Below are 25,798 nucleotides of genomic sequence, written 5' to 3'. Positions count from 1 at the left end.
AACAAAATCTCTTGCTCTTTACCTTTATCTCTCTATTTTCCCTCTATAAATAAGACTATCATTCAAGTCTGTTCTTAGGAAAATATTAGCTAACGTCCATGAACATCAGGAAACAAATAACTAATATAATCCCGGCCAGGAATCCTTTCCAAAGAGCTAATTAACTTCAAGTATTTGAAGCCAAAGGATTGCCCACCCTCATCCCAAGAGAGGGCAAATAGGCCTTATTTCCCTGTAATACACTCACAGGCTCTGTTAATAGTTCAAGTCTGGCAGTCGAAACCCAGAGGTTGAGTTCTTAGTGCTCTTCGCTTATCCCAGGGCAGCATCAGTTTCTGGCAGCGATAATGCATGCAATGGCTTTCCGGCAGGACGCGGCCACAGGGTTCCTGGCAAAGCCACTGAGCAAGGCTTTTGTAAGCAGATCCGTATCATTTTTGACAGGACTAACATATGGCTTCGAGTTTCTGGCCAAAGCCTCCTTCAGGGTTCCTATCAGAAGAGACCCTACATGCTCTCTGGCAACACTGCCATGCGATGTAAAGGATTTAATTCCTGGAAGTATATTGCCACAGTGATTTGCTACAGAACAAATTTCAAAGTTGGTTTCCTGCCAACACAAAATTCTATAGGTCATGTCAAGGCCAACACCACAGGGAGTTTTCAGCAAGAAGATATTGAGCTGATCTTTTAATAGCCCTCGTACTCACACTTTGCTGTATTCTTAAGTGTTTCCCTGTACACTGAGCGTAAATGAAATATTTTCTACATGAAAGCATATTGCAGTCATGTAATGTGTTTTGTGCATGTGCATCTATGAGCGTTCTCCAGCGTCTCTCACTTGTCCATCTCAAGGAGTGAATTGCAGTTATTTCGAAATTTCACTCTAACTTACTAAAGCCAATGCATGTTCCTGCTAACGGGGAGGATGGAAAGAACAATAATGTCCCACAGTGCAAAATATAATTCACTTCTTTCATCTTTTCATTCTGACCACAGACTAATTCAGCAGCTTAACTGACTGCAAATATCTGAAGGCAAGAAGCCCTGGCCTTTGAAAGGTGATTAAAGTTCAAGATATAGGACAGGAAGTAGCAATACATCCTTCACTGGGGATGATGCATTATTATATTTTCCTAAAATAGTATGACACACAATGCATGTATTTAAAATGCTCTTCTAATCCTGCTCTCGTGACACTGAAATTGACAGTGTCATATCACATTTTCCTAATACTTTCAGCACAACTGAGCATCACAACTGCTCATGGTTGAACTCAGCAAGTACGGATTCAGGTAAGAACTTTCTCAAAGAAAAGGTTATAGAATCACAATGTTTTATTTGGTTTATATGAAACATTAAACACATTGACAAGAGAAAAGCGAGCCTTCCACAGCTCAAAATAAAACAAAATGCTTTTTAAAAGTGGTTATTATTCAACAAAAGCAAACAAATTTTTCTAGGTCACTTCCTTTCTGTTTCATGTTGCCTCTGGGGTCTTAATGATAACAATTAAGTCAGTGTAGCTCTTAAAATTGGTTTATTTTCATCCTTAGAAAAACACTGTCCCAAACCAAGCTTATTCACACTTGAGTAACCATTATGATACAAGCAGAAGAACTCTAAACCGATGTGGGGAAAAATGTCTAGGTGAAGCACAAAGGTACAAAACTTATTGGCAAGTGTAGATTGTATATGTGAGACTTGTTTCTCCGTTGTTCATTTTGGTATGCCTAAGAGATAGAAAGCAAAGTAAAAGTTAGAAAAAATCAGGAAGGACATTTTCTGAGTGCCCTTTGGGACCAGAGCACTGTATTGATGGATGTGCTATAGTTGTAATTCCAAATCAGCTCTTGTCCCTTCACCAAAGCCTGAACAAGAGCCCTGAAGTTGACTTCTGTCCTTTCTCTTTCACAGCTGCAAAGGCATCCTCAAGTAGGTGGAACTCTGGTTGTTCTTCAATAATCATTCTAATACTTTTGGAATTGTCTTACTATATCTGATGCAAAGTGTAAGACATGATCATCACAGACGTTCAATATTTCATTCATTTACTTGTTCAGTCAGTAAATAGTAATTGAGTAGAAAATATGTGCCAGGTACTTAGATGCAGTCTTTGGATGTGGAGTGTCCTTATGGGGTTCAAAACTCTGAATCTCATCCTTGAACCATAATAAGGGAAGCCTTGTCGATTATAATTAATGTTTGCCTTGCCAAAAGAAATAGGTCAAAGGAGAGGGATGGAGAGAAGACTTACAGTGCCATGAAGTTAAGACCTCAAAATTTTTCAGTGAACCATGGTTGAATTTGGAAAACAGCATGTCATACTACTCTATTAAGTACAAGTATAACATAATTTAGGGCAATGAAGATTTAGGAATGTGGCACCAGGAAAAAACAATAACATAAATATGACTAAACAACAATTTGTTTTGCAATGGTGTGTTAATGCAGGACTATTTCACACTAACTCACTAAGTGCCGATGTTTCCAGCCAAAGAGTTTAAAGATCATTGACTTGTCTGGTTTAGATAACCAATGGCTCAAACCCAAGAGACAGCTGAAACACAGAGGAGAAAAAAATCTGGCTTGAAGAATCACCGAGAATGACATTAACTCTCAGATGATAGGAAAAGGCTTGGTCTTTGGCCTCTCTTTGACTTTCTCTGTTGTGACTTGGGAAGTGTGGGTTTCTTGGTTGATAATTACAGCCGAAGTAGGTCAATAAGGTGCAGGTTTCTCCTGAGATATCAACAGAGGAGTCAGACTCTGTCCCAACAGGAAGGAATCACCAGGTAAATTGATCCCAGTTAGGTGAACTGCTCCAAAAGCAATGGGTATGTTTCTAAGCAAGAATAATGACAGAACTTTTGGGGTCTCACGTGGAGATATGCCCCCTTTTCCCCTGAGAAAGGGCAGTTACTACAATTTCCAGAGTACTTACTAGGCACTAAAGAAAGTTTTCAGATAATATTGTTATACTATTTTAAGGATGAGGAAAGGATCCTTCGGAGTTAAATAAATAACACAAGAATGCAGAGCCAGCACCTGGCAGAGGCAAAGCTGGCGTGCAGGCTGGCATCCCTTCCAGTCAGCCGCCTGCCCCTCACCCCCAGGAGACTCTCCCTGAGCCTATAGTTCCTTCTTACCAGTGGCAGGGGGGAGGGGAAGGGAATGACAAAGGCATCATTTTTCCAGTTATTTTAGAGCACAGATTTTACTAACTACATTTCTCATTTCTATCTTCACAAAACACCCATGGTGCCTTTAGATGGGATCAGGAATGTTAGATTTCTACATGAAATTCTAAATTCTTAAACCCATGATGTTTTTTCTCCATTTTTTTCATTATGAAAAAAAAGTCAAAAATAGTGACAAAGTCATTAATTAGGACATTTTTATCTCCCAAGGAAAACAATTTTAGGTCAACTGTTCAGCCTTCATTAAAGCCATTACCGCTCTATGGAACAGAAAATATGTGAGAGCTTCCTACTGCTGTGTTTACAGATGGATTGTCTTCTATTCCACATTTTATCAAACTGTGGTATATTCAAGGTACAGGTTAAGGTAACACATTATTAGGCTTCTCAAGAGAAGTGTAAATGAACTCTGACTTGTATATTGGCTAATTATTTTGTGTGCTACATCATTAGCTATGGAGTCCTTACACTTAGATATATTAATGACAGGAAAATTCAAGCCTATCATTTTTAAAGGGCACAAGAGCATTACCCAAGGACATGTTATAGCTGAGCCGTGAAAGAGGGATTTCTTCAATTCTCATTTTATAACCATTTCCTGACTGTAAATGTTACACCTGTTCATTGTAGAAAATGTAGGAAGATACTGAAAACCACAAAGAAAAATATAAAAGTTGCTTGAATCTCACAACCCAGAGATAACTACCATTAACTTATTCAATCTCTAAATATATATAAAATATGCAAATATACTTATAAGTTCACAAAATTGGGACAGTAGTATATTACTTGTGTATAGATTAATATTTTTCATTTAATAAAACAGGAACACATCTCTAGTTATTAAAATGTTTTATATAAAGTTATATTTATGGATATAAAATTCATAATGTGTCAACATTTACTTAGTCAATACTCTATTATCATTTATTTTGTTTGTTTCAAGTTCTTAAACTACTATAAACAATCCCAGCAGGAATATACTTATAGGAAAAAAATGGTATCAATCCCTATAATGGTTTCCTAAGAATAAATTAATGGAGTCAAAGAATATGTATTATTAAATTCTTTTTTCTAAAATGTTATACCAATTTAATGCCTAGCAGCAGTGAGAAAACATTGTTTATGACTCCATCATTGCTGAGAGTGGCTATTATCAAGACTTTCAAACACTTACCAATTTAATAGATTAAAGATTTTATCTCATTTTTATTTAACGGAGGGTCTTTTTGATTATTACTGTTTATTAAAGTGGAAAATTTTTCAATATAGTTATCAGTCATTTGTAATAAATTATATTTTACTTTTTATTGTATTCATTTCATTCACTCATTCATTCATTCATCCATCCATGTATCCGTTCATCTGGTAAGTGCCTAGTGTGCTTCAGGCAGCATCATTCCAGCCACTGGAAACACAGTGGTGGACATGACAAATTCCTGCTCTCACAAGTACACATGCTCCTGAAGGGAGACAGATAAACAGAACTTCAAAAATAAACAAATTAACTTCAGCCCATGTGTAATAGTTTCCTAGGGCTGCTGTAACAAATTACCGCAAACTGGGCGGCTCAAAGAACAGAAATTTATTCCCGGTTCTGAAGGCTAACCGTTTGAAATCAAGGTGTCAGCAGGGCTTTGCTTTCTCTGCGGCTCTAGGGGAGTCAACTTCCTTGCCTTCTTCCAGCGCCTAGTGACCCCGGGCGTTTCTTGATTTGTGTCCCCAACATGCCAATCTCTGCCTCCATCTTTCCTCTGTTTCCTCTATGTCTCTCTTTCCAATATTTCTCTCCTTTCTCTTAGAAAGACATCCGCCATTGCAATGAGAGCCCACCCTAAACAGTATGACCTCACCTGAACTTAATGGTATCTGCAAAGACTGTGTTTCCAAACAAGGTTACATTCACAAGTGTTGGAGTTTAGGACTTGAACATAGCTTTGAGAGGGTCACAGTTCAACCCGCCACACTGTGCCAAATACAAGAAGGTGCAAAGACAGTGTGAATTTCAATTTCCAAGATAGAGAGTGGTCAGGGATGGGTTGGGAGGCCTCCTTTAGATGCAGCGGCCAGGGAAGACCTCTCTGGGAAAGTCACCATTGAGCTGAGACCCAGATGATGAACAGGAGCCAGCCATACAGAGATCTCCAAGCAGCAAACAATAGCTTGTGCAGCATCCGCAAGGGCTGGCAAGATAGGAAGGGGCTGGATCATATAAGACTTTATGGACGATGGTAAAGGGATTATAATTAATCAGGATATAAAACAATCTTTTAAAATAACTATTACTGGATGGTTACTATGTGCCAGACAGTACTGAAACAAGTTTTATATACCTTAACTTACCTCATACATACAGAAAAAATAGTTTTATCACCTTCTTCTAAAAATAAGAAAATAAAGGCTTTGAAATTCTAAATTATTTTTTATGGTTATAAAGATAATTAGGAGCATTTCTAATCGTTTTGTAGGTGGTTTTTATATTAAGTATGTTAACCTATAATTTTTCCAGTTTGTACTTTCTTTTTAAACTAGTCTCTGGGCTTCTTAACCAATAGGTACTACCTATTGATACACTTAATTATCTATTTATCTACGTACCTATGTATCTATATTTTATTTTATGGATTCCATCTTGCCTGGTGTGATTAGAAAAAAAAAGAAAAGAAAAAGAAACTTCATAATCAGGAATTACAATAAATGGTGGCCTCTATTTTATTCTAAGAGTCTTATGCTTTCTTTTCTTTCCTAATCTGTGTGTGTGTGTGTGTGTGTGTGTGTGTGTGTTCATTTATTTTACATGTACTTTTATCATCCATCTGGAGGGTGTTTTTGAACTAGAACTCAGAACTTTGGTTCTTCTGACCATTACAACAGAAAAAAACTAATGTCAACAATGAAGGTCTTCACTCTGGTACAACATTTGCCCTAAGCCCCTATACACAACTACAACCCCAAACCTAAATCCATGGTGGCAAAAATCATTTTCTGTGCCAGGACATGGTATGATCTTGTCTTCATCAGTTCAGGCTGCTAGTACAAAAATACCATAAACTGGGTGGCTTAAACAAACATTTCTCACAATTCTAGATGTTGGGAAATCCTAGTTAAGGTACCAGGACAGTTGGTGTGTGTTGATAGTCCTCTTCCTGGTTTGAAGGTAGCCATCTTCTCTCTGTCCCCTCATATAGCAGAAACTAGAGAGAGGACCTCTGGTGTTTCTTCTCCTTTTTATAAAAGCACAGATTCCATCATGAGGGCTCCACCCTCCTGACCTCATCTAAAACTAATTACTTCCTAAAGGCTCTCTCCCTAAATGTCATCATATGAGGAAAGAGGGTTTCAACATAGGAATGGTGGGAGCGGGGGAAGGGGACACATTCAGTCCATCGCAAATCTCTAGCTCTTGACTTTTCAAATTACAGAGCATTGATGTGGCTTTGTAATAATCTTCTCTACTGGCTTCTTGCAATGGCACATTTCTCTCAGAGAGGGAAAGTTGTTGTGAGTCTGTGTTTGGTATTCTCTTTTGTTTGTTTTTATTCTGTCCCAAGTCTATCCTCTATATCAGATTTACTCAAAAAATAATTACTTTTTACCTGGATTCCAAAAGTGATTCAGGCCCTTCTCCTCTTTTCCTTTGGCCATTTCAAAAAGGTTCAAGGAAAGGTTACTAATGAATTTCTGACTTCTCATCAAAATGAATTTTTCCATCAGTATCACTCAATTTCCAGAGTTAAACTTTCATCATGGATGCCACTGGCTTGAGTGAAGTGTCTTGTTGTTTTCTAAGTCAATCATACACTACATTTCCAAGAATGTCAGATCTCCTAGTTGTTGGTTCTTGGTCAGATTGCTAGGCTAACAGAGTCTACTATCACATAATATCAGGAAGAAGGGCCAGTGATATTGAAGTAGCTTAATTGGTTTAATGACTGAGTTGGCAAAAAAATGTGAAAAATTGGAATGCTATAAATTATTTAAAAATATCTGACAATATGTAAACTGTTCACATAAAGCAGTTAAACATATGAGAGTGGGTCAATAAGGACATCAAGAAGCACAGACCTTTAAAACCAAAAATGGCATGTTCTCCTCAGATAACTGATTCTCATGCACTTCTATGTGACAAAGAAGCCATATCTCAGTTTGGTAGACTTCAAGTACTCTATCAACTCCAGCCCCAAAAGAAAAAAGGGTGATTATTGGTATGAAATTCAAAACAGAAATCATACAGAGAAACAAGAAACTCCTACCAATTTTCTCACATAGAAGTAACTGTTTAAGCAGATACATCAGATCCATTTATATAATTGTAAAATATAGATGGTTCACTTTAAGTTAGAGATTCTGAAAACCGTGCTCAGAATTTTATGGGAGCTCAATTATTTATTTATTCTGCTTTCATTCTATTTTCTCCTTAAATAGTAACTATACACACAAATTCCTCAAAACATGATAAATAAAATTAAAATCATCCTACTATATCCATCAACGAAAACAAGGAGGTTAAATGATTTGTTTTTGTATGGGTTATCCTTATTCTTTTTCTTGATTAGAACAGTTTAGGAGATGGAACCTTTTTTTTTTTTTTTTCCCTTTCCCCCCTTCTTTTTCTATGCCATCTGGGTAGGCAAACCCAATTAGCACATGTTGAAAGCTAGCAACACCTTTTCCAACATTTCAAAGTTTTGGCAAGCTTTAAAAGTTACTGTGTCACATAAAAGCTCATTTGGCACATTACAGGGTTTGCAGTATGAATTTATCATATGGAATGATCATTTTCCAAGTGCATCGAGAACATACAGCACAATTGGATTTGGAAAGATCAGTTGAAATAAACTTCATCATTGTGGTTCTAGGATCAATCCACTCAATCTCTTTAATGGAGTTCTTCACCGTCTTTCCTTATACAAAAGAGAAAAGAGTTATGGTCCAGAAAAGCCCTGGCCTTGGTCTGAGACAGTCTTCGTTCTGGAACTCTATCAACTCACTAAGGGAATCTTGGAAAGGATGGAGATGAAGGCTCCAAGTTTACACCACGGGTTTTATAAAATTCCCCAATTCTTACGTCTTTCTCATTATGCTAATGGTTTCCAAGGCTGCTCAGAGCTCAGCAATCATTGCTCTCCTCAATGATTACATACCTGGAGCTGGCTGCCTATTGCCCACCAGTTTCTCCCTTCTACTTCGGTAACACGCATTAGAGGAATTCTCTGGTGCATTATGCTTGTCTGTTGTGGTGGATATGCTATATTGCCTTGTTTGCCATCTGTTCCAAACACCTTTAAGGGTGCCTTCCTTTAATGAAGAGGCTGGACAACAAAATATTACATTTCCCAGACTCCCTTGCACCTGGAGTTCCAGATGTTATTCAGGACCCACATTTAGATACACTTGCCTGAGCGTTGAATCTGTAATTAAGTTAAGTAGGGAGACAGGCAATAACCCTTGAAACATCCATTTCGCTGTTGCATATCAAGCAGCCATAACAGGGCTCGGGGGTCAACAGTTCTGATGGTAGCTCCCTATCCCTGGATCAGTACTCAAACAGCTGAGTCAGCAGCTACCCCATTTTTTTTTTTTTTTCCCCCAAGATTCTGGATTGTGGGCGAATTGGTACTTCTTTTGGTAGGCCAGTCCTATGGATTTTCTATGCTGGGTCCTTCTATGAGTTTCAGCCCAGACCCTGCTCTGCCAACCTTTCCAACGATAAGTGTGAGCCTCTTCTTCCTAGGATTACATACCTTCAGGTTTAAAAATCCAGTTTTCATTTGTACTGAATTCTGACTCATACAGCCATATTGTACTACAATGGGATTACTATGTCCTTGATCTCAAACTACACTTATGAAATGATTTAAGTTATACCACATATTGTCTTTTATCTCCTTCTTGCTCACACAGAGAGGAGAACATGAAGAATTATTTTGGAATTAAAAATATCTCAGTAGTTCAAGAAGATAGTTTATTCTAAAACCCTTAGCATCAGAGCCGATCAATCTACAACTGTTTTTTTTGTGTGTTCCTATCGGTATAAAGAACTATACTGAAAGTATGCATCACATACCTCCATACATCATACCCACATTTTAACTGCCCAATGCATACATCTGTTTGTATGCTCCATTGTAAACCAGGCTCCTCCCCCTAACCTAAATCCAAAAGCAGGCTAAAAACAAGAGCAAAACTGACACTGGAACTAATACTACCATTTCTCTCTTTATGGTTATATGTTATTCTTACTTTTAAATCACCCCTAATATCTAAACAGACTCTGTCTTATTAATCCTTCTATCTCAACCATACTTAATCAAGGGAAACAAGATAGAGGGGGCCAAATAGATCCACTCTGCTACATTCTAGCTCACTGTGAGTAACATCCTCTCATCGTCCTTGGTCTGAACAATGAGCATAGTAATTCTAAGCTATAATGTTGGGAGGCAGCTAAATGAGAACATTCATGCATCAGTGGTGACTGGCCTAGTACCTGCTCAATAAAGAGTTGCTTTCTGTCTGCTGTCATCATTCTCATTCCAGTCATATCATACCCGTGGTTTTAATAACTTCTGAATATTTCTGGCTGGGGCAGAAGGTATTTAGATGGAGAGATCATCATATAAGAGGCCTTTAAGGGGGTGCCTGGGTGGCCCAGTCGTTTGAGGGTTGGACTCTTGGTTTTGGCTCCGGTCATGATCTCAGGGTCGTGCGATCGAGCCCTGCCTCAGGCTCCACACTCAGCACAGAGTCTGTTTGTCCCTCTTCCTTCCTCCCGCTCTGCCCCTCCTCTGACTCGTGCCCCCTCTCTCTCTCTCTCTCAAATGGATAAATAAATAAAATCTTTAAAAGAGGCCATTAGGTAAGAAGAGCAAGGGGCCTTATGCATGTAATCTTAGGTTTTCACCATAAATTCCTCCTATGATGCCATCGAATCAGTTTTAAGCCTTTACTGATAATGCAAAGGTTATCAGTAACATTTCAATGTTTGCAATCTTTAACTCTTACGTAAATTTCTACAGTTTTTACATATTTGTTTTCCTAATTACATTATAAACTGAACTCAGGACTTACGCTTCATCCCTTGCTGCATACCCACTGTAGATTTCTAAAAAGGTTTGATTGACCTGACCTGACATGTAGTTTTAGAATAAGCCATATTCTTGAATCACTGTAATATTTTAAAATTCCAAAATAATTCCTCATGCCCATATCTTTATCTCTCTGTCTCTTTATTTATTTCACTTTTTGGTGTACTCCTAAAATACAACTTTAATTTTTAATTTTTTAAAATTTTACTAACAGGTAACTTGTTAGAACTTTTGCGACAAGAATTAAAATCTGTCCAGTCTTACAATGATAGCTATTTCTGAAATTATACTCAATGCCCCAAATTCTGATTTACTTGTGCTAAAAAGCCACTCTTTGAATTATCACCTTGTCACTGGTGACTAAAGGAAATACTGAATGGAATCAGCTTATTATGATCATACATCAGACTACCCTAAAGTGATCTTTTAGTGGCTGACACATCTCAAGTGTCTTGATTAAAAAAAAATTTTTTAAATAAATGAGATGAAGATCCTTAAAAGCACAGTGCTTGCAATAGAGAAAATTTTGTACTGTTCTTTAAAAATAGATTAGAATCAATGATGGTTCAACATGTTTTTTAAGATTTTATTTATTTATCTATTCATTTGAGAAAGAGAGAGTGAGTGGGGGGAGGGGAGGAGCGGAGGGAGAGGGACAAGCAGACTCCACACTGAGCGCAGAGGCGCTATGCTCTCGAGGCTCAATCCCAGAACCCCAAGACCACAACCTGAGCTGAAATCAAGAATCAGACACTCAACCGCCTGAGCCACCCAGGCACCTTGATGGTTCAATATTTTTTAAGCAAATGTCATTTCTCATAATGTTTAGTGTATTGTTTTATAAGGTTATTTATAAATATTATTTACTATTAGAGCTTAACAAAATACTTCAGTGTCTACACTGCTTTGAAGAGGCCCATATGTAGACAACTTTGCTATGTAACAGTAGCCTAAACGTTTGGCTGGAATTAGGCAGTTGTTGGATGAAATGATGATTTACCAATTCCGTCAGTGGCTTCAGTGGTTAAACGTGTCAACACGCCTATCGCCTTGCAAAGAGTCCCTGTTTTCTTACACATCTTGAAAATACTTATGTAATGTGGAGCCTGTTCAAAAGGCTCATTCCTACAAGGAAAAGAAGAAAGCCAAAATCTGAGTTCCCAAAATGAATGAAAATGTGTTCATTCCTCCCACTTCAGGGAGGTGTCAAAAAAGACTGTCAGTTTCATAATTATGCCTCTTGAGCAGATGGGCGGTAAGACATTCTATGACATTTGAGAAGAAAATAATTTTAAAACCCTAAAAATAATAATAAAGGAACTTCTAAATAAAGTGCATGCTCTAACACAGAAGTAAAATATCTTAAAGTAGAAATGGGTTTTTTAGAACAACTAGAGACCCATTTGTTAGCTAGACCTTTCTATGTTTACAGTACACACACCATCAGGTTTTACAGCAGGTCATAACAAAAGACAACCCTGCAGAATGTTCTGGAATAGCTACATAAGTTTGGAGCCGATGAATTTATGTAGTATGAATCTACAGTTTGCTCCAGCTTTGAATCAACCACAGGAAATAGCTGATGCAGAGAACAAGGTTAAAATTACAATATGAAGTAGGGGTTGGGAGAAGGGTGGTTAATTTTCAGTTTTTGTTTCATTCACTCAAAAAGAACAAGGAAAATGTAATACAAGGAGGAAACACACAGCTCAAATTTCTATCACAACCTGAAGGCTACCTAGCTCTCTGAACTGCCAAATCTATTGATAGATGATAAAGATTTCCATTCCCTGAATCATCACACCCTTTCCGAACCCTGTATTTTCCTGTCAGTGTTTCTTTGGGTCCACTGGGTAAATAAACACTGCAGCTTTAGGTGTGAAGTCTATCTGAAGGGGCATAAAAAAGGATATTGACAAGTCATTTGTTCCTTCTGTCTTTTGTGTCAGATTCAGAAAACCAAGGGGAGAGCAAAAGAAAGACCAAAAAGATTTCAAAGCCTACATCAAATTTTGGTTGATTTAGCAACCTGACTCGTGCAACTACCAGGACTGTTCTAATAAATAGATGGCCCTCACTTTTCAAATATAATGTGTTTTTAAATTACACAAGTAATATATGCCTATTATAGAACAAGACAGAAAATAAAGATAAGTAACAAAAAAAAAAAAAAAAGAAAGAAAATAAATACTGTCCACAATTCCACCACCTAGTGATCAGGACTATAAACATTTGGTGCTAGTTCTTCCTGGCGTTTTTCTATATACACGTAACTATATTTGGAAAAATAAGATCATTTTATACTTACGCTTTTGTGGGCTACTGTTCCATGTACATTTTTTTTTCAAGATTTCTTTTAATTTATTTATTTGAGACAGAAAGAGAGCACAAGCGGGGAGGAGTGGAAGAAGCAGGCTCCCCACTCAGGGCTCGATCCCAGGACCCTGGGATCATGACCTGATGCTTAACGACCGAGCCACCCAGGTGCCCCTCCATGTACATTTCTTGACATCTTTCATTGTCATTAGATTCTTACCGTTTTTGATGGCTGTATACTGTTTATATGCACATGTAGCATAGAGTAATATAATATAGGTATAGATACATAGTTCCTACTACATTATATATTGCTGTTAAGAGATAAACTGAGGCATATTATAAAGTTTAAGAGTTTATTTGAGCATTTATCTATTTGAATAGGGCAAATTGGAAGTGGTTAGCAATACTTCGCTGCCAGGAGCTAGGGGAAAGACTTACACAGAGATGTGTGGACACAAAGAAAGGACATTATTTGACTGGCTATAGCTTAAAGCCTAGCTGGTTGTTTGTGATTGGTTGTCCTTAGTGTTTTGATTCCGTAACCTTCATGGTTTTACAGGCTTTGATTTTGGTTTGCTTGCATAGGCCCCCAGGGCATTACAGCCACCCCAACCTAATGGCCTCCTTGTTTACTTGAATTAATGATGCGAACAATGTATGTGCTACTATGTTCCAGACAGTGTTAGTACTTCACTTGGGCTATTTCTAATATTTTGATTTAAATACTGCTGTGATGAATTTTCTCATATATACAATATTTCAAATAAATTTTCTAAATAATTGAAATAGTTTCCTTAAAATCCTTGTAAGTAGAGTTGCTTGGTCGAAGAGAATGTAGACGCACACTTTTTTTTTAAAGATTTTTTTTTTTTTTTTTAATTTATTTGGGAGAGAGAGCATGAGAGACAGCACAAGCAAGGAGGAGGGCAGAGGGAGAAGCAGATTCCCCGCCGAGCTGGGAGCCCGATGTGGGACTCTATCCCAGGACCCTGAGATCATGACCTGAGCCGAAGGCAGCCATTTAACTGACTGAGCCACCCAGGCGCCCCTAGATGCACACTTTTAAAATTTTTTATTCCCAAGTTTTCTTCCAGAAAAGTTTCCTCTAATTTATGCTATTTGGTTACTAGTGAAGCCAAAAACTATTAATAATTTTGTTGGCAATTTCTATTTTTTATTCCATGAATCCTTATTCGTGACTTTCTTAGGATTTAGCCGCACGTAACAGACACCACTACAACTCTTTCAAGTAATTGGAATATAATACAGGGTATTATATGCTTGTAAAATAACTGGAAGACCTGGAAACACATACTGTAGGCTGAACATGCACAATAGAGTAGGTGCTCCTCGTGACCCACCAGATTCCCCTCAGCAGTCAAGGCACCATGCCCCAGCTTCTCTGAGAATTGGCTCACAGCTCTCCGCTCCTCCCCAGAATTTTCTCTGGCTGAATGGGAATTGTCTCTCCCTGGAGGTTAGGTCACTCTCCTCCCCAGAAGAAGCCAGCAGCCAATAACTGATTGACATGAGGTATAAAAGGCCAGATCCCTTGCCTCAAGGTGGCACAGTTGATGCCCCGAAGTTCCCTTCAAAGCTACAGCTCCCCTCAGGTGCCGGCTACTTAGTCTGTCCATACCGCATTCTGCTTCCCTAACTCCCCTTTCCCTAAGAGCATTCCATCAACAAATCACTCACTGAAAAATCCCCATTTTGGCTCTGCTTCTAAGGATCCTGACTGAACATAATAACCATGAGGACAATATTGCAAAACTGGCCAGCCGTGAAGGCTGGTGGGCCAACTGAAAAGCTTCGGAGTCAGGAAGGCTGCTTTCCCAGTGCTGCTCAAGTTCCAGTCTATATATGAGCAAAGCAGACACACCCTGGATGTTGTATGTTGGTATCTATAAAGCTATGGAGTGTCCCCTGGTGCCGTCACTACTGTTGCTGTCACCAAACTAATCACCTGCCAAATGAAATTGCCTGCAGAAGCAGCAAGACAGCAAAAGCATGCATTCCATCTCACAGGTCTCTTTTACATTTTTGTACTCTGTACAAAAAGAAGTACTCTGTACTTGGCAGAAACTTGGACCCCAAGCCCTATAGAAGTCTGATGAACATTGTCTTCAGCTTTCCAGCCCCCCACCAAGCTTTTAAGATTTTAAGGTTAGTTGCAGGGTTTGGAAAGGATTTGAGTGGTCAGTGTGCCATATTTACCACTAGGACTTTTACTCATTTTCTGTGATGGATTCCTTCCCCTCCCTCCCGCATCCTATGATTCTCAGCTCATCATTTTTGCCTTAATATTATTTATGAAGATTTTTGACCTTCAGAATACATTTTTAAAAAAATCTGCCCTTTCCCTTATAGTTTCTCTTTGCTGTTACCCTTAGAACGGCTTTCCCTATGAAGGTTAAAAACAAAAATATTTCCTATGTTCTATTCTAGTCCTTTCATGGTTCTATTATATACATTTCACAGTTTTAAATTAGATTGGCATATGCAGCGAGGTAAAGACTCTAATATTTTTTCCAAGGTAAGCAGCTAAATATATAAGCAAAGATTACTGAATTATTAATTCTTTAGAGTCAAACTTGAATGTAATTCTTTTTGATATTTTAAGATTTGTACTCACCTTCATCGCTCACCTGTCTGACACGAGCTGTTGCTATTTTACGTATTGCAATAGCGGGCAGAAGAAAGCAAACTCTCACTCTTTTTCAAAGTTTACTACAGTATTTCTCAAGAATCACTTTGTCAAGTCCTAGAACAAATCATTTGAGCATTGTAAGTGCAATTGCATTAAATTTATAAATTAAAAAAAAAGTAGTACTTATGATGTTGGATCATGTTATAAGATGATTGGAATTTTTTTTTAGTATGGTGGTGAACTTTTAACATTTTCTTCGCATAGGTGTCACAACTCTTTTGTTATAAATTTTATATGAATAAATTACTTTTCTGTGATTCTTTTTTTTTTAAAGATTTTTATTTATTTATTGAGAGAGATAGTGATAGAGAGAGAGCATGAGAGGGGGAGAGTCAGAGGGAGAAGCAGACTCCCTGCTGAGCAGGGAGCCCAATGCGGGACTAGATCCCGGGACTCCAGGATCATGACCTGAGCCGAAGGCAGTCGCTTAAACAACTGAGCCACCCAGGCGCCCACTTTTCTGTGATTCTTTAGGCTGGAATATTTATTTCTCCATTTATTTTAGTAAATGGATATTCTAAGAATAGAGAAGAGCTTTCCATGTTTACATAACTGTACCTTTATCATGTTTTTCATCCTGTCAAGGATATAGAGAGCTGTGTTTAGGTCTTCTACTTTCTGTCTATTTTTTCCTATGTGGTTATTGAAGGCAAATTTTTTCTTTTTAAATAAACTAATGACAGTTCTAGCTGTCATATGCACATGTAAATCTCATAAAAGAATCTGGGTTTTTTATTTCAAATATTGATTTTAAATTTAAATTCTATTTTTTGTTTTAATATTGTGCCCTCTGCTTTGACTTTGCTTGCACATGCCTTTTGTATTTTACTTTGGAGTTTTCCTTTTTAAAATAATTTTATTTAGTGGCACCTGGGTGGCTCAGTTGGTTAAGTGCCTGACTTCAGCCTCAGATCATGATCTCAGCGTCCTGGGATCAAGCCTTACCTCGCATCAGGCTCCCCATTCAGCAGGGAGTCTGTTTCTCCCTCTCCCTCTGCCCCTCACCCTGCTTGTGCTCTCTTGCTCTCTCTCTCAAATAAATAAATAAAATCTTTTTAAAAATAAAACCATTTTATTTAAAAGTATGATTGACATACAAAAAGTTGTATATACTTAATGTATACAATTTGATGTGTTTGCAGATAAATTGACATCCATGAAATCATCACGATGATCTGTGCCATAAACATATTCATCACCTCTAAAAGTTCTGTATTTTTGTACAAACTTTCATTCCTTGATTTTTTAATGTTGGTCTGTTAGTTCATTTAAAATGATAGTGTATAGTGAGGATTTTTTTTTTTTTTAACATAGTGTGTAGATGTGTAGAAAAAAAGCTAACATACTCACATCACCTGAACAAACCAAAAAGGAGGGAGGGAAATGGAGGTACCAGTTTGACAGCTGGGGGTGGGGTTAGGGGTAAAATCATTTTCCACAGGAGGAAGCCAGTGATGGATCATGAATAAAGTTAGAAGATCAAGCAACAACAGCATAGAATCACATTATCTAGAAATTCAGGAATAGATTGCCAGAAAAACTGGATAAAATATTTTAAAGATTTTAAAGTGAGCAGTTCTGAGGACAAGAAAGGCAGCATACTGCTGTTTTTTATTATAAGCCTTGTAAATAATTTGACTTAAAATATGTAAATGCTTACTTTGATAAAAATAAATTTAAAATAGACAAAAGAAAAATAGATTGATACAAAGAAAATAAAAATATCACATCATTTAAGATAATGGGAACCTCTTGAAGACTGAAAGACAAAATCTTGTAACAGTGTTAGCCTCTGAGGAAAGGCAATAGGAGAGGGGTAGAAAAATGTATATTTTACAACTCCCTGTAATATTTGATTTTTTTACACCATGCATGCACCTTTCTTCCATACTAAAGATGTTATATGTTTTTAATTTTTTAAAAAAGAAAATATAGGAAATTGTTTTAAATAGAAACAAAGGAATTTTGTTGAACTAGAGCAAATACGCTAATTAGAGTTGTACCTCATTTTACGTTGCAGACATATGACAGAAATTTGTGTATGAGTTGAATTACTTTAAACAAATTAAGGGATCTGAGTACTTACATATATAAGAAAAAACTTCCTGTGGTAAAACCAAACAAGAAATACATATCTCCCTATTTGTGTGTTACACTGCCACTAAAAATTATAAATAACGGGTGCATTAGCTTCATATACACACACACCAGATAATATACTTACCTTTATAATATACACATATATAATACTTATCTTAGTGTAAATCTAAATCTTACCTTAATTCTAATTAGAATACTATTTCTCTATCCTTGGGATCTTGGGATTTTCTTCTATAGTGATGTCTAGTTTAGCTATTATGCTTCTTCAGATAAGGTAGGAAGAAGGTCACATAGTGGAAAATTTCTGATGGTGATCATATTTGAAAAGGGTTTTGTTACTTTTTATTCATGTAAAAGCTTGGGCTTCAGAAACTGTCCCCTCAGCACTCTCCTGGGAGGAAGGGAAGTCAAGATGGGGCTGGTTTCTAGTTGCCAGATCTGTTCGCCCTTTGGGAATGGTGGGGAGTGGAGAAGGTCATCTCAACAACCCACCTCATTGCTGGGAGATTTAGTTTCGGTACTTAGAACAATCATTGTGACTGCCATATTTTCTGGTGTTAAAACAGACCTACATTCTCAGGAAGCACCTCTGTGGTTCCCACCTCCCACCCATTTCTTTAGCCATAAATATAAGAATTGGGAGGTTCCAGCTGCCTCAACTTCCTTAAGCCCAGTGGGCAAAGGTAGGTTTCCCTCAACATGGGTCACACTTCTTGTCTGCAGTCTTTGATTGTCTAAGTGAGGAGAAAAAAATCAACTCCCTCCATTCTCTGTTGAATTCTGCTACATCGTGATTCATTTTGGCAACGGCAATAGTTCACGTTCACTGAGAGTTCTCTTCATAAGCTGTCCCATCTCTACTGCATTTGGCAGAAATTGTTAGTGTTCGGCATGTACATAAAGCTAATTCAAACACCAATGCAAAGCTTTGACTCTCTTTTTTTTAATGATTTATGTTAGAATTAATAGAATTAAATCTTTCCAGAAATGCCCTAGAAATATTTAAGAGCTACATTTGACACATCTGTGAGGGAATTTCTTCTGCAATCTCGTAAGTTAGAAGGAAATTTATTATATTTCACTGATTAGCTAGGTAAGCAGTCTTTTTCATTTGTTAGTTATCAGATGATTTTACTGTCGTATGGAAGGTTTTTTTTTTTTTTTTTAATATAAGGACAAAACTTCCATACAGGAAGTGTAGATGAGCTTATGAGGTCATTGAAAAAGGACTCCTGGATGTGCTCATTGTGCATCTGAATATATGTTACCTAAATAATTGTCTAGAACATCGTATTAGCTGTTATGCTATAATAAATTACAACAGATAAAACATCTTAAATGACACAGACTTAATATCTTACAATTCTGTAGGTCAGAGGTCCACCACAGGTCTTACTGGATTAAAATCAAGGTGCTGTCAAGGTTAGGTTCCTTTTTGGAGACTCTACGAAAGATTCTATTTCCTTGCCTTTTCCAGTTTCTAGAGGCTGCCTCCATTACCTGGCTCAGGGCCCCTCCCTCCAGCCTCAAAGCCGGCAGCAGTAGCCCCTCTCTGATCCTGCCTTCATCCTTGCACCAATATCTCTGAGCACAGCTGGGAAGGATTCTTTAATTTTGAGGACCAACATGGAGAATTGGGCCCACCTGGATAATCCACGGTACTCTCCCAATTGCCAGGTCCTTAAATTAATCACATCTGCTAAGTCCCTTTTGTCATGTAACACATATTCACACATGTAACATATTCACAGATTCCAGAGATTAAGATGTTGACAAGTATGAAGTTTTACAAAAAACTATCAACAAACAAAACAACAATAAAATAAAACCGCTTACAAGTCTCTTGATCAATCTGTCTTTTAGACCATTATAAATGGATTTCAGATCATTTTCCGAAACAAAGTGTTAACCTGGAGTTTATGGAACGTTCTGGTCTCCTCAGTAGGAGAAGGCGGGGCCTTTGGTCACAGCTAATGTCTTGCCCAGGAAACCCATAGTAATATTCTAGGGTCATTTTGTACATAATCCTGCTTCTTGACAGGGCCTCCCAAATTTGTTGATATTTAAAATGGTGCATTGTTCAATAGGAGAAACACTGGTGTTTAAAATCCCATATAAATATTTGTCTACCAGGCAACATAAGACCTCAGCCATGTTGGGTGGACTCTGATGGGGTTGAGCATCGACCTTCAGACAGACTTACTCCCTTAGGCAAAAGAGGTCTTAGGAGCTTCTCCAGTTCTCCTGTTGGATGCAGTAGTTTCTAGACATATAACGATCAATGATCAACAGACTGTAGTCTACCTCCTGTTTTATTTGTTGTGACTACATTTTCTACACAGGCACCTTTCCGGTAGCCAGATTGGGAGGAGTGTCGCCCTATCTCAAAGCCTCCCTGAATGATTAACTCTCCTTCAATGCCTCTCTCCAAAGCTCAGGGGAAACCTGAAGGACACAGGTGCCTTCCAAGCCCTTTTTTACTATGCCATGTCTTACTATGCTGCTCTCTCCCCGCACCCTCACTTCACGTGCCCAACGTCAGGCAGATGTGCGTTTTCTGCCTCCTGCTTATTTTCTCGAAGTGGTTTGCACAGCAGATGTTCCAGTAAATGTTTCCTCCTTCGTCTCTTCACAATTTTGCTACAAAATAGGAACTGTATACGTGGTATTGCCCTTCAGATTTTCAAAGAGAAGACTCTTCACAGCTCCCTTTCCACCTCATTGGAAACTGCCCTCCCTTTCCTCCTGGGCACAGGTGTAACTTATTAGAAGAGTGTGTCCCATTATGCTTCTTTCAGCAGCTCCTTTCTCCACTGCTAGGTGCCTTTCTCTACAGCCTGATTGTTGTATAATTCTTTTCTAATTTCAGATTTTTCTGCTTCTTATGACCCAACAGCATGGCCAGCAGAACAGTTTGCATACCTGTCCTTTTTCATCCCAGAACTATTCTTAGTCCTGAAACTTTATCACCCAGCTTTGGAAAATGGCATTACAAGGTCAGGTATCATCAAAAAAGAAAAGCTCATTACATTAAGTGAGCGTCTCTATTAATTTTATTATAATAATATCTGTAATAATGATTATCTGATCATATATATGCATTTTATAAATCTAATATTTTAATAATGTCAAATCCATTAAGTGTTAAGTTATTGAAATGCATTTACTTGTTCATTCTACCAATATTTCTTGAGCACCTAGTACATGCTGACTTTGTGCTAGGCACAGAGGGCAGAGACCACCAAGTCATATTCATCTTGTGTTCACAGAGCCTAATGCCCGGCTCAGCAAACAAACGACATCCATTAAATCTGTGGAATATCCTTAGAGCACCAAAGCAGCAGCTAAATAAAATAGCTCTTCTCTTTGTCATCGAAGGACAATATACTACCTCAGTGTACATTACCACTCAGATTCAGACAAACCCGAGACCACATTCAGCCTCTGACGTGCAATGGCTGCATGCCCATGAAGGAAATGATCATTTCTAAATCTCAGGTTTTTCACCTTTTAGTTTTCTTGTAAGATCAAATGAGGCAAGTCTGCAAAATCATCCCACCCGTGCTGGGCATAGAGTGTGCGTGGTGCATATTCTAGTTCTCGAGCTCCCAGTCTTGTTACCACTCCTGTGGCAGGCACAAGGGTAGAGTGCCGAGGGTGGGTGGAGGAGCAGAGAGGGAATAATTCCACAAGCTTCCCAAAGTGAAGATTCAGGAAATGATCCCCTGAAAATTCAGAAAACATCCTTCCTTATGAAGAGTGGGTGAAGTTATAAAATTAAAGAGCTGAAGAAGGTTGAGGGCGTAATGTTCATGCCCAGTACGGCTCCCATGAGACAGAGAAGTGTTAGGTAAGACACGGAGGGTAAACCAACCAGTTAATTAAACGGAGCCTTTGTTCATGTGGCTGTTCTGGGCAGTGCAACCTGGCCTTTGCTGAGATGGTTTATGGACAGAAGCCTCTGTGACTGTGGCTGGGTCATCTTGTTCAGGGTCAGGGCCAGCATGGATGCTGGGTTTCAAATGCACTTTAATTAAATGACTCATCAAGTATTAAGCAGAGAAATTCAGTAACTGCTTTTACCCTAACGCTGATGGCAGCTCCTTTACCCAACAGACACATCAGCCCCTCTTCCAAAAATGTTCCGTTTTCATACGTGAGGGTGGGATTGTCCGATGAAATTTAAGATTCCCAGGTAAATTTGAATTTCATCTAAACAATGAAAAATATTTTAGTAGAGTCTCAAATTTATCTCAATTATTGCACCGGAGATACTTATTTATTCTTTATCTGAAGTTTAAATTTAACTGGGCATCCAATTTTTTTGTTTTTGCTCTGTTTTTTGCTACATCTGGCAACCTAAATGGGGTAGATTCTCCTTAGGCCATTCACTTCTTACCATTACAATGGTATTAATGAAACCCCTTTCAAACCACACTCACTAACAAAACAAGGATCTGTGTGGCCTTAAAAATGCCTCATGAAAACCATTTAGTTCATCAGCAAGTTTTTTTTTTTCCATCAGCAAATTTTGAAAAGAAAGTTCCAGAAGTGACTCTTGTGCACAAAAACTTTGGAAAACTCTCTAGCATGTGATTAAATGAGTTAATATTTTAAAGCATATTATTTCCAATAACTTTTATAAAAACCTTATATGATCACTATAATTGTTATTCCCACTTTACAGATCAGAACATTGAGGCACGGATATTGTAAATCCTGGAGTTGGGATTCAAGCCTCGGTTTTAACAATTGGAGTGTGTACTCATAAACACCATGCTATTCTGTCTTCAGTTAATGTAACTTAAGACATAATATCCCAAATTATATGCAAAGATAAGAAATCACACCTCTTTCTGCCATCTCAAGAAATGCTGGGCTAAATTATCTAAGCTTATCAACCAATAAAAGTCAGATGACATGATGTCCCAAATATTATAATAAATACACTAGAAAATGCTCCAAATTGGCTCCTACTTTATCAAGCAAATCTTTTGTTTCCACAAGTAAACTAAATGTAATAATGTCCAAATTAAGCCTCTACTCTCAATTGTTTTTACATTGTCAATTCCCCTGCCTATGCTCAGTCTTGTTTGGGCCGTGCTCAGTGGAACCAGTAATGGGTGATCATTCTAACACCAAATTGCTCATGTCTTCCACGTTGCTGGTGTTCCAGTGAATCAGCATGACACATATCATATACAAATATCATATCAACGCATCAGCCTGGTGCTCACCGGAATTTTAAAATACGATCAAATCTCAGACTAGTTTCCTAACAGCTCTCTTGAGGATATATCATTCATTATTCTGTTCATCTCTCTTATTTAAAAGCTTTTATTTCCCCTTTGGCTTCTGTCTTTCTGGCATTTCAGTGCTAGATTGATGTGGATAAAGGAAACCATCTTAATTCTTTTATTGTCAGAGATCCCCAGAATTTGAATAGGCAACCTCCCTGCTCTAATATTCTCGAGAACTTGGAAAAGTCCCCAGACTTTTGTATCCTAGGGCTGTTTCTGATGGTTCTTCCTCAAGCTGTGACCTTTCATCAAGTGCTCTTCTAAAAACCAGGCCTATCTTTGGCTTTGGAAATTTGCTACTAAGAAGACAGTAGGACATATTATTCCCATCTCATTTTTTTCCTGTAGCATACCCTTCTATTTTTTCTTAGTTACCATGTCAGACACTCATCCCAAGAGGAAAAGAAAACTTTGAATTCTCACACAATGCTGCCCACTGCTTGGGCCCACTAAGCTAGATTGTTCCACTGGGTTCTGTGGGTCAGCTTCCCTGTTCCTGGAAACAAAGCTGTAGCTCTATCAAGGCTTTCTCTCCATGTAGGACTGGGGCTGAATAGGTTCAGCTGCCTTGCAATCTGAGTCTGCCCCAAATCCCAAAACAAAATCTTCTTGCCCAGACCAGATTCTAGCTTCGAATTTTTTCCACTCCACGGGAGATGGTGTCTGCAAGAAATGCAGTTAGTTGAAATAGCAGTTTGAATTCTAGGAGAAACTTTTCCGGCCTCAAAGCAAGTATCTCATCCTCATCAAAGCAAGATCCTTTTAGAGACATGTAGGATACATCTCAAGGAAAAATGCTATGTCAGCTGATTGAAATGTTATTACCATTATTCAGGTAGGATTTAACCCTCCGAGGTCCCAGTTCATTGCATATTTTCTTAATCTGCTGAGCCAGGCAAGACTGTGTTTGGTTGGGGAGATAATTGTATTACAACTCAAGCTGAAAATAATATTATGGCCTATTATATTTAACACTATTAGTGTTCCATTATGGAATTGGAGCTTTATGAAAATTATTTCAGAATTACAAAAAAAATCACTTATACTTGTTTGTAAAAATGATAGATGAAACACTCATATTGACTTTGAATCCCTTCTGAATCCCCATAGATATCAATAAAGGATTTTTAAGGCATAATCTCATAAAGGAAAAGGAAAGGAATTAACAATATTTTAGAAGCTAACCACAGAAGGATGAGTGGTACCTGACTTGTCATAAGAGCCAAAGTGCAGAAAGCTAGAAATCACCAAAAAGCCTCGGAAATTGTTAGCAATGGGTCCTCTGGAAGTCAGAGTGAAGATGGGACTAAAAACAGAAGGATCCAAATCTGGAGCAGAACTGCAAGTAAGAGAAGATACGACGGCAGGTAATGGAAGTTGGCTACTGTAAATAGGGGTTACTCTAAATAAAAGATAAATAAGATTGCCAGCCCAACTCTGTGAGGCTGCCAGACTGCCCCTCTCTCGTCCTGGCAGAAGAGGGGAAACTGAGCACCAGTACACAAAGCCCAGTTGGCAGTAGGGTATATGTACACAACAAAAGAAAGGAATTATGTGAATACACATCAAATGATGAGCTGAGCAATCCTCTCCCTGCTCTCATATCCCCGGGATTCTCCTATTCTCCACCAGGTCAGCGCCCTACTGGCAGGATATTAGGTCCTCCTGAGGAATCTGATTAGCCCCAGAAGAAAGAACTAAGGATCCTGCTAGCAGATAGGCTTTAATAAAACAGCCCAGAGAGATGATCTTTCAGAGAAACTCCTATCTCAGTCCATACTTACAGCACTTCAGTGAGCTTTCTAGATAGAAACAAAACAACCAAGGATCAATAGCATACGAGGAAAACTTCTAACATGAAATTTGGAGGTTCAAAGAGGAAACAGAAAATTGGAGGAAGCTATGAAGGGAGAAAATTTTCAAAATTTATTCTAATATAAATATAATATACATTTTATATAAATATAAATATATTTATAATATATCTCTATGCCTATATATTATATCTAGCATAAATCTATAAACCTAAGCATACGGAATGTTTTTATAAAAGAAAAGAAAAGACTGACAAATGGAAAATCACCATGCAAAATGGGTGTAGGGCACTCAAATTCAGAGCTTAAGAGTGTTACCTGGACTTTGAGTAAGCATGCACTTCAGCTGCCTCCTTCCCTTAATCATTGTTTGAGATTGGGAGAGTTCATTTCTTCCTTTGGGTCCCTCCTTTGTAACATAGGGGTAATGGACTTCACCTCTTATCATTGTTCTGTGGATTAAACCAGAAATGAATATAAAAGTCTGGGGAAAGTGCTAGCAGATAAGGTCACATATGAGATACCAGTTTTTAATAGCTATTCTTATTATCATTACTACTAGTTTGTTATGCACAACAAAAGCAAAATTAATCAACTTATCATCACCGGTGTAAAAATCTCTGCTGTCTCCACATGAGTACATTTCTGACCACAGATGAGAAATGATAGACTCCCCTAGAAAAAGGGAGGTGCATGCATTCTGAGACCAGGAGAGGTCCTACTCACTGCCATCCCCACCCTCAGTGAGTGGTGTTGCACTGAGTTCACAAATCTCCAGAGCAGGCAAGACTGGAGAACATAGAGAATATACAGACAAGTTCTAAAGAACAGATAGAGACTGTAGGAGAACCCCATTCACTGCAGAGAGCTTCGGTTTGTCCTCACTGACCCCGCTTTGGCTCTACACTCAGCTTCAGAGCATCGTGAAAATGTGTGTTCGCAGGACATTCAGCTCCTCACGGGAGTCTTCTATTCCACCAGTCTCTCCTCAGCTGCTCAGCCGCACAGTCGTAGTAGGTAAATGGAATGAGATGATCGGAGGAAGCACAACAGAGCCGATCAGTATAGTATTTAGGATCAAAACAAAACACACCAAAAAACAAAACTCAAAGGAAATGTCCCAGTGCAGCAGAATCTGAAATTCCTACAGCCACAGCTACAGCCAAATGAATTCTCCGTGACAGGAGGTGATTTTTTTCCCCTGCTGGCCCTGTTACTGGGTTTGGCTGACCCTGTGCTTATCCCACGCTGTTTCAGTGCATTAGCCCAC

The 25,798-nt window shown here is 38.2% G+C and overlaps 1 long non-coding RNA gene across 1 annotated transcript; it reads right to left on the bottom strand.

Annotated features, from left to right (window-relative positions):
* Positions 1-1,454: 1,454 nt before the first annotated feature.
* On the bottom strand, positions 1,455-25,798 carry LOC118540294 (uncharacterized). Its single transcript, XR_004919559.2, has 4 exons — positions 25,418-25,798; positions 24,847-24,980; positions 15,240-15,368; positions 1,455-1,733 (listed from the first exon to the last, which is right to left on the bottom strand). It is a non-coding gene; the product is annotated as an uncharacterized LOC118540294 (long non-coding RNA).

Source organism: Halichoerus grypus, chromosome 10 (assembly GCF_964656455.1).
Source record: "Halichoerus grypus chromosome 10, mHalGry1.hap1.1, whole genome shotgun sequence".
NCBI lineage: Eukaryota > Metazoa > Chordata > Mammalia > Carnivora > Phocidae > Halichoerus > Halichoerus grypus.
This window is presented reverse-complemented; position numbering and strand designations above follow the sequence as displayed.